The sequence below is a fragment of the Macrotis lagotis genome, chromosome 1 (assembly GCF_037893015.1).
Source record: "Macrotis lagotis isolate mMagLag1 chromosome 1, bilby.v1.9.chrom.fasta, whole genome shotgun sequence".
Lineage (NCBI taxonomy): Eukaryota > Metazoa > Chordata > Mammalia > Peramelemorphia > Peramelidae > Macrotis > Macrotis lagotis.
In genome coordinates, this window is record NC_133658.1 from 690,548,230 (window position 1) to 690,558,512 (window position 10,283).

The 10,283-nt window shown below is 41.0% G+C and overlaps 1 pseudogene; it reads right to left on the reverse strand.

Annotated features, from left to right (window-relative positions):
• Positions 1-3,548: 3,548 nt before the first annotated feature.
• LOC141523329 (POU domain, class 5, transcription factor 1-like) lies at positions 3,549-4,797 on the reverse strand (annotated as a pseudogene).
• Positions 4,798-10,283: the final 5,486 nt, after the last annotated feature.

Here is a 10,283-nt window from a genome sequence, read left to right on the forward strand (position 1 = left end):
TGTTGTTTCCTCTCTGATCCATTTCCAATGAGAATGAAGGCTCCATCTTTCCCCCCACCTTCCCCCTTCCATACCATTGCAAAAGCTATCTCTTGACTCTTTTACATGTAAAGTCTTAGTCTATTCTACCTCTCCTTTCCTTTCTCCCAGTACATTTTCTTTTCACCCAGTGACTCCATTTTAAAAATATACCTTCAAATTCAGCTCTCTCCTGTGCCTCATCTATAAAAGCTCCTTCTAACTTCTCTAATAAATGAGAAGGTTCATATGAGTTTATCAGTATCATCTTCCTATTCAGGAATATGTGCAGTTCATCATCATTGAATTCCTCATAATTTACTCTTCTCATCCATTTTCTCTATGCTTCACCCGAGTCCTGTACTTGAAGATTGAACTTTCTGTTCATCTCGGGCTGTTTGAATAGGAATATTTGAAATTCCCCTGTTTCTTTGAAAGTCCATCTTTTCCCCCTGGAAGAGATGTTCAGTTTTGCTAGGTAGTTGATTCTCGGTTGCGTTCCAAGCTCTTTTGCCTTCCAGAATATCATATTCCAAATCCTATGAGCCCTTAATGTGGATGCTGCTAAGTCCTGTGTAATCCTGACTGCAGCATCATGATATTTGAATTGTTTCATTCTGGCTGCTTGTAATATTTTCTCTTTCACTTGGTAGTTCTTGAACTTGGCTATAATATTCCTGGGTGTTATTTTTTTACTTCTTTCAGGAGGAGGTTGGTAGATTCTCTCAATTTCTATTTTACCTTCTGTTTCTAGGATATCAGGACAAATTTTCCTGTAGAAATTTTTTAAAAGTGAAGTCAAGGTTCTTTTCCTGATCATTACTTTCAGATAGCCAATAATTTTAAAATTGTCTCTTCTGGATCTGTTTGCCAGCTCTGTTGTTTTTTTTTTTTAATGAGATATTTCATGTATTGTATTATTGTCTCTTGAGTCCTCACAAAGTCATCAACTTCTTTTAACTCCAGTCTACATTTGGAGGAGTTGTTTTCAGAGAGCATTCTTATCTCCTTTTCCATCAGACCAATTCTGTTTTTTAAGATATTCTTCTCCTCATTAACTTTTTGGACTGCCTTTTCCATTTGACCTAGACTAGTTTTTAACATGTTATTTTCCTCAGCGTTTCTTTTTTTGGATCTCCTTGACTAAGCTGCTGATTTGGTTTTCATGTTTTTCCTGCATCTCTCTCATTTCTCTTCCCAATTTTCTCCTCTAGTTCTCTTACTTGAGTTTCAAAATCTTTTTTGAGCTCTGCCATAGCCTAAGCCCAACTCCTATTTTTCTTTGAGGCTCTGGATACAGATGTTTGGACTTTCTCATCTTCTGAGCTTGTGTTTTGATCCTTCATGGGACCAAAGTAATAGTCTATGGTCAAGTTCCTTTTTCTCTGTTTACTCAGATCCCCAGCCTATGCCCTGGCTTTGGGGTGCTTCCCAAACTTTTGAGTATTATTGGGGCACCCCCTACAAGGACTTCAGTTCCTTCAAGGTCTTATGAGAGGCTTTGACTGCTCTCCTGCAGATGGCCACAAGCACACCCCTCTGCCCTGGAGCTGTGAGGAGGGTCCCTGCTCTGCTATGTCAGTGTAAGTCTCCAGACTGTGACCAGGGTCTGGATATGGGCAAAGCACAAGAGTCCTGTCTCAGGGACAGAGGAGAGACTTAAACAATCTTCCCCCACCCTCTTACCTTCCATGGGCTGAACACTCTGGAAGCAGCTGCCTGGCAGCTCCCTGATGGGCAGCTCTGCAGGCTGCTTCCCTTTCCTGGGATCTGGGCTGTTTTGAGGGCCACAGCTATGCTGATGGCTGCAGCTGCCCCGAGGGTCACACTGACTCCCACTCACTCTGGCAGGTTTCCCTGCTGATCTTTCAAGTTGTGCTTGGTGTTTCCTGGGTTGGCAGGTCAGGAAATGCTTCTGCTGCCAAGAGCTTGTGCTCTCAGGGACCCAGGCACCCCGTGGCTATTCCCAGGAGCTCCTTCAGACAGATGCAATGGTCCTGGCTGTGCTGCCATCCCCTTAAACCCCATAGAACAGAGATCTTCCAGGTTACCTTGGGCTGAAGAATTGTCTCCCTGAATCTTTCTGTGGGTTCTGTCTCTCAAAAATTTTGTTATTTTAAGGTTTTTGAAACATTTTGGGGAGAACTCCTAGGAACAGTTGTTCTCATGCTGTCATCTTGGCTCTGTCCCCTAAACCAATCTTTCTTAAAGTATCTCTTCTTGATCTTCTTCCCCCAGATCAGTTGAATGAAATTATTTCACATTTTCTTCTATTTTTTCATTTTTTGACTTTGTTCTATTATTTCTTAATAATGTCTCATGGAGTCATTAACTTCCACTGTCCAATTTTAATTTTTAAGAAATTCTTTTCTTGTTTATGTTTGGTTTAAGTTATTTTCATCAATGAAATTTTGTTTTACTGTTTGGTTAATTCTTCAGCATTTTTTGTGCCTTCTTTATAAAATTGTTATCTTTTCATAACTTTCTTGCATTGTTCTCATTTATTTTATTAATTTTTTTCTCTACCAATCTCATCTGTGTTAGAGACTTTTGTGTATGGGAGTGCTGTGAACATTCATAACCTGGTGTCCTTGAGCACCAGAACCTTGTTTTACTGAGTGCCACAGGAGCGGGAGTGAATTAAGAGACTGGGGAAGTATTCAAGCACTGGTATTTGGTTCAATAAATGGAGACCTTGGTGTAAAGGAGAACTTGTCTCTCTTGTCTCCCACCCCTTCAATGCTCTCCTGGGGAAGGACTCAATATAATGGCGCCTGAACAGGGACAGGAAAGTGGAGTTATCTGAGTGAAGTTTGGGATAAGGACACAGCAGAGACAATCAAGAGAACCAGGTGACATCACAGTGCAGAGGACTCTGAAGAAAGTAACAGGCTAATTTGTTACTAGGGGGCTGATTTTAAACAAAGAAGTGTAAAGTGAAAGTGAAAAGACAAATAGTATTTAGCATTGAGGAGTCAGAGGGAAGTAGAACCTCCAAGGTAGTGCTGTAGGGGACTGAGCTTCTTCCTCCACAGGAGTCCATACCAGCACCATGAACAGGATGTGGAAGGTCTGCTTGCTGCTCCTTTTGGCTGCTGCTGCCAGCCTGACTGCTCTATGCGTGTTCAATCCAAACCCTTAAGCTTATGGGCAACTTCAGAGAATTCTCGTCATTGCCAAAGACCCTGACACCAAGGAGGAATTTCACTTCAGAAGTCACAGAGAGTTTCACTTTCCAGCCTACAGCAGGTGCACCTCAGCCATTGCTCTGGCAGCAGAGGGCTATGAAATGCACACTAACTGTGTTTCCTGTGTTGAGAGTAAAATGTCACAGGCTATTGGACAGTCTGTAATGGTGTTGACTACTGTTTAAAAAATGCAACAACCCCAAATTGTACTGTTGTCAACAACTTTTTTTTTTTGAATGGTTGAAGCAAATGTTTAATTTGGAGGGGTCAGAGGGGAGGACCCAATAGAGGTCTTTAAATACTTGAAGGGCTTTGATTCAATATGACTTGCTTAATATTGTTTTATTTAAGAGTTGGGAGATAAAAGAGATGTGGAACTAATAAACAAATTTTCCAACTTCCCCCCACCCATTCCCCCTCAAAAATCTGTTTATGAATCTCTGAAATATTGATCTCATTCTTCCCTGTTCCTAAATACTCCCAGGATTTAGAGAACTTAATTGACCAACTTCCAGACCTCATAATATTTTGTTGGGTTCCTCATCTCTATTCTCTCACCTTCTCTGTCCAAGGATGGACTAGCCATTCAGCTTGAATGCATGTTAGAGCCCAAAGGGGTAACAGGGAGAGGGGAAAATGCATCCCCCTCTGTGAAAGGAGCTGGGGAATAGAGTAGTGAAATGAGGGGCCCTGTAGCTGGGATGACTGCCCCCAGGGAAGGAGCCAGTTGCCTCAAAATCCTCTCGGGGTGAATTGCCGTTGCTTCACTTGCCCTTCTGGCGCCGGTTACAAAACCAAACCTGGACAACATCTTTGTCAAGGCCCAGCTGCTCAGCAATATTGCTAATCTGCTGAAGTGTGGGTTTGGGACACTGGAGAAACATGTTCTCCAAGCTTCCCCGAACTCCATTCTCAATGCTTGTGCGTTTCCTCTTTCTGGCTTGTTGAAGGACTGTCTCAGCCTTGCACATCTCCTGAAGGTGGTCATTGTCATCTGCTGCTTCTAGCCACTTCTGTAGCAGAGGTCGGAGCTTACACATGTTCTTGAAGCTAAGTTGTAGGGCCTCAAAGCGACAGATGGTGGTCTGGCTAAAAACCTTCCCAAAGAGTGCTTCCAAGGGGATGCCCACATCAGCCTGGGTATAACCCAGAGTGATCCTCTTCCGCTTTAGCTCCTTGGCAAACTGCTTCAGTTCCTCTGGGGAAGGGTCTCCTGTGGCTGCTCGTCTCCACTCTCCGCCGGCTCAGTCTTGGAGACTCGGGCAGCGGCGCGGGGCTCCGGAGCGGGGCTCTGGGGGCTGCCCTCGGAAGGGCTCTCAACCCCGGCTCCGGCGTCGCGGTAGGCGGCAGCGATCTCCTGCGCAGGTGGAACCATCGCTCCCACGTTGGGCTGAGGCTCACAGTAGACACCCCCTCCCCACATATCGTACAAATGGCACGGGGCCATTCCCCACCCGTCGGGCCCTGGTCCGGTTCCAGTCCCTCCGGGTGGGCCTTGGAAGCCCGGCCAATTCCACATAGGCTCTGACCCTCCCGCCCCGCCACCACCTGGGGGTGGAGAGAAATATTAAGGAGCCAGGTGTCCAGCCATGCGGGAGCGGGGTCCCCCAACCCAGGGATTTCTGTTGTCAACAACTTAAGTAATCTCAAATGCTCTCTCTCATTCTCTGCCTTTCCCACCCTCTGCAGAGGGAGGAGGGAGGGAGAAGGGAAAGCTTTCATTTTGGAACTTCAAAACTCAAACCCATGTCTCAAAAAACTTATTTTAGAAATTAAAGGACCTCCATGACTTCTTCCTGTTTGGGGAGGAAGTGGGGGGGTTGGGCAATGACCAATAGGTTATTGATTGGGAACCCTCATGGTTAGTTAAGAAAAAAGGGGAAGAAGACTTTTTTCTGGGATTGGGAAGTTTAGATTTTGTCTTTTGAAGAAAGCCTCTGCTTATGGCTAATATTCTGGTGTGTTATGTGTGTGTATATGTGTATTTAAACATCTACGGGACATTTTACACCTCTCTACTGGCCTCAAGATGCGGGAAAATGTTTCTATATTCTGAGATCTGGTACTGGCCAGGTTATCCATCTCAGCTTGGTAAATGTGATACAAGAGAGTTGTTTCTGGGTTTGTGTTAGTGTCTAAAGTCCTGTGTGTGTGTAATTCAGATCTGAAATAGTTAAATGTTACTCAAGTTAAAAGTTACTCCTTTTAGTTTGGATTTTGAATTTGATTGCTTTGAAACGTTTTTTGTTGGCAAAAGAAAAAAAACTTTGTAATCCTCATCTTTTGTAAATTGGGGATAAAATGTATTTCAAGGAATTTAGGAATGTTGGTTTTCACTGTTGACATTTGTTTATTTTTTGAACTTTTGTTTACAATTTATGTGGCATTCATTATGTAATAATTTTGTTTCAAAAGAAGACAAGAGGGGTGGCTAGGTGGCACAGTGGATAGACCACCGGCCCTGAAGTCAGGAGTACCTGGGTTCAAATCTGGCCTCAGACACTTAATAATTACCTAGCTGTGTGGCCTTGGGCAAGCCACTTAACCCCATTTGCCTTGCAAAATATAAAAAAAAAAAAAGAAGACAAGAAGGGGGATATGTCAGGGACTGTTGTGCATGGGAGTGCTGTGAACCTTCATCACCTGGTGACCTTGAGCACCAGAGCCTTATTTTGCTGAGTGCCATGGGAGTGGGAGTGGATTAAGATACCAGAGAGGTATTTAAGCACTGGTATTTGGTTCAATAAACAGAGACCTTGGAGACCTTGATGTATAAGGTTGTCTTCCTTGGCTTCTGCCCCTTCAATGCTTGCCTGGAAAATGTATAAGGGAATCCAGAACAGGGACTCAACACATCTGATTTTAAAAATATTTTTTCTTGTTTTTTCTTTTGTTCATCTAGGAATTCTTGCTGGGTTTGTCTTCAATTTTCATTTTTATTTGTAACTGTTTTGACATTGTTTTCTGAGTTTGTGTTTTGATCTTTCCTGTCACCACAGTAGCTTTTTTATGGTCAGGTTCCTTTTTTGTTATTTGCTCATTTTCCCATCCTATCACCTAGGGAAGTGAAGGGGACCTGTCCCAACTTTGAGGTTTCTTTCTGTTGCTGTTTTCTGAGGGTTTGGATATTTTCAGTGCTACCAAGGTGGTATAATTTGGAGACAGGTGTGACTACTGCTCTTCTGGTCTGCTTTCTGATCCTTATCCAGGAAGTGTCCCGATCCCTTGTGACCATTAGCTTTATTGCTCCTAAGGGCCCCTACTCCCTTGCAGCCCCAAGTACTCCTCTCTACCTTGAAACTATGATATGGAAGGAATATGAGCAGTGGAGTTGTCAAATAGTTCTCTGTCTGATGGGGTCCCTTGTAATCTTTTGCTGATCAATTAAGCTGCTGCTGCTGCTGTTGCTGCTATCACTGCCATTTCCAAGCTAACATCTGGTGTTGCTGTCATGTGTACTCTGGGCTGTCCCCCATCCCAGTTTCACAAACTTCACCTCCTGACATCCTAAGTATGACTGGAAAAGTTTCTCACCCCAACCTTTTGTTGATTACCACCACAGAATTTTGAGAGTTTGGCTGAAAAGCTTCCACTACTCCACCATCTTGGCTCTGTCTCCAGAGTGATTCTTGATTTTGGACCTGGCACTGGGACAGGTTGCATGGAAAAGGAATATGACCTTTTAACTACCTTTACTATAAATGATCCTGCCTGAGCTGAGATAGGATTGGTGACAGTGCCAGCAGCAATGTCATATCCCTTTTGTTCCTAGTACTACTCCTATACTTCATTGCTACATCAGGAGATTGACTATGATCTTTGGAGATTTGGCATAAACTAGTACCTGACTAGATCATTAAAATGTGGGACTTAGTCTTTCTAAAGCAAAGTCTGGAATTTATAGTTTTTGGTCAATTCTATATTATTCCTTCAGGGGGGTCATTATATTGCCTTTTGTTTTTTGAGGGTTATGGTTGCTGTCTTCTTATTTTAATTTTTTCTGTCCTTTTACCATGCCGCTGATGCAAGGCTTCTCAGATTAAGATTAAGATTAAGGTTGTCTAGTATTGACCCTAAAGCCATTTTAGTGGTGTAAAGGCCTCTCAAGATGTCAGACTTGTGGCTGAAAAACTCCCATATACCCAAAAGTTACTAAAATGTAATTGAGAAGGGTTTAACAAAATAAATAAAAATGCAACACAACATAAATAATGTTAATTTATGGTTTTATAAGTCAAAATTTGATCCTCTTGGATCCATTTCCATTTGAACTTGACAGCACTGCTCTGGAATAACTTTGGAACCTTGCTACCAAAGGGTGGAGTAAAGTAGGAGCAATAACTGCCTGTAGATTATGCTTATTTTTTGTTAAAGGTAAGAATCATCAGGCCATTGATATAGCTTTCTGGTAGCAAAATTGTACAAAAGTCCAACAAAGGAGAAATAAATAGTACCTCTCTCAGGATTCTGATTAAAATACCAAGTTTCCAATAAAAATAGGAAAGATGTACTCAACTGAATCAATGCTATATCTGTGTTTATATTCCTTGTGAACTTATTATAAACTTATGAAATATGACAAGACCTATTTGTTCAGACTATTGTGGTAGGCCAGTCCGATTCTGTTTTTTTTGTCTTTTGCTTCTAGTTTAGAATTAGAATGAAATGAGACTATCATAAACCATAAAACATATGGGCAGATAGGTGACTAAAGGCCTTGGAATGAGGAAGATCTGAGTTGGAATCCAGCCTAACTTAATTTCTCTGTGACCAAAAGCAAGTCACTTAATTAAGACTCATTTTTCTCACTGTTAAATGAGGATAATAGCACTCATTGTTCAGTCATTTCAGTCATGAACAACTCTTCATGACCCTATTTGGATGTTCATGTCAGATACTGGAGTGGTTTGCCATTTCCTGCTCCAACTCATTTTACAGATAAGGAAACTGAGACTAATGGGATCAAGTTACTTCTCCAGGTCACACAGCTACTAAACATCTGAGGTTAGAAATAAGAAGAGTGTTTCTGCTCCAGGCCCAGCATACTATCCACTGCACCACCTAGGTACCCCATATAATACCTACTGGCTATGGTTATGGTGAGGATCAACTAAGATAACATATGAAAAGTTTTTCCAAACCTTAAAGTGCTATATAAATGCTATCTATCTATATATCTATTATTATTATTATTACTTGGACATGGTAGATCTGGAAGATCCTCTCATGAGAATATGAGGAAATGTGAATATATATGATTATCTGACCTCTGTCCTCCTGTTCATCCTTCCCAGCTTCTATTTCCAAATGTGTCCATAGCTATCCTAACTGACAAGCAGGGCTAGAGCAAAGAGAAGATTTTTATTCTGACACTTAGCTTTGCTGACTGCTGTAAAAATGGCACTTGACATTTCTCACTTCAATGTAATCATCAAGTATTTATCTGCTCCATTTTCCCCATCATGGTGTCTGGCCTACCTTTACCCTGTGCTAGGCCAGTTTTTTTTTGTTTTTTTGTTTTTTTGCTAAGAGCTGTGCTTTTGAAACTTACTTCTCCTTAGACAGACAACTTAGCTGTTAATCCTATTATTACTTTCCTCAGAGCTGGGGACACAGAGTAACAGCTGTTTCAGAGATGGTCTCAGTCAGCACTTCAGTAATACTCCCAAATTATAACAGCTGGATCAAACAACTTCCAGATCTAAAAAACCTGTATTTATTTTAAGGTATGACAGAAGTAGAAAAAACTGATTATCCATTTGGCCATAATCAGGAATGGGAAAAAAAAAAACCCATCTATTTTTTTATTTTTATAAACTCTCTTGTTGTCACAACTAAAGGGAGCTCCAAAGTTCCCCTGGGATTCATTTTCCCCACTAAGAACTACCAGTAGTAGACTCCTTTAATTTTGGTGTCAGAAAAACTTTTAAAAATCTTAATCTAAGGGGCAGCTAGGTGGCGCAGTGGATAGAGCACCAGTCCTGGAGTCAGGAGTACCTGAGTTCAAATTTGGCCTCAGGCACATAATAATTACCTAGCTGTGTGGCCTTGGGCAAAAACTAAAAAAAAAAATCTTAATCTAAATTTCACCAAATTTTATTAGACAATCTGGATCTTCTTCTAGGTATGAGGTGAAGTCCTCAAACCTAGAATATTGTGCTTTCCTTCTGTTTTCCAATCTATTTTCTTTTCCTTTTGGGGCTTATAACCTAGAAACCTGTTTGTTTTTCTATCTTAGACAGACCATCCTATTAATTCCTTTTATGGTGCTTTTTACATTTTTTTTACCTTACCAAACACAATAGAATCCAAGCATTCTGACAATGACACAGGTTGTTGTGGATACCAATATTCCTCTACTATATGAAGACAAACAAAGAAAGTATAGCATAATTTATCTTTTAGACAAATACCAAGTTAAAAAAATTAAGAGGATTATTTAGGATAATCAACAACTTGGTGCTCCTGGTATATGATTTTTTCATTTTGTTAAATTATTTGATAATCTTTCATGACCTATTTCATATATTCTATCATAGTCAAATGGGTCTACTAGCTATTGCTTATTAATGAAACTTAAACCATTCATTTCCTGTATCTTTACATTTGTATAAGGCTTTCCCTTTATCTGAAATGCACTTTCATTATTTTTCCTCTTATTTATCAATATTTATTCAAGGCTCAGGTGAGATATAATTCCCCATTTCTCTCATTTACTTCTCCCACCTCAAATGTTGTCAGAACACTGATAATTCTCTTCTTTGCCCCCTTCACTCCCCACCAAGAATTATCCTGATCTGTGCACATGCAGTGAAATGTAAGTTTATTGAAGGCAGGGACAACTTTCATCTTGACCTTGTATCCCAATCACTTGGCAGAGTCCCTCAAACACTCTTTTGTGATCTCTCCTTTATCCATCTCTTCTTCATTCCCTACCTTATATTTGTGCAAATTTTATCTGCTCAGTAGAAAGTAAACTCACTGAGGGTAGGGGCTCTTTCAGTTTTTGTCTTTATACCTTTAGTACTGGGTCTATGTACTTAATAAATGTTTATGGATTTGAATTGAATCTTACCA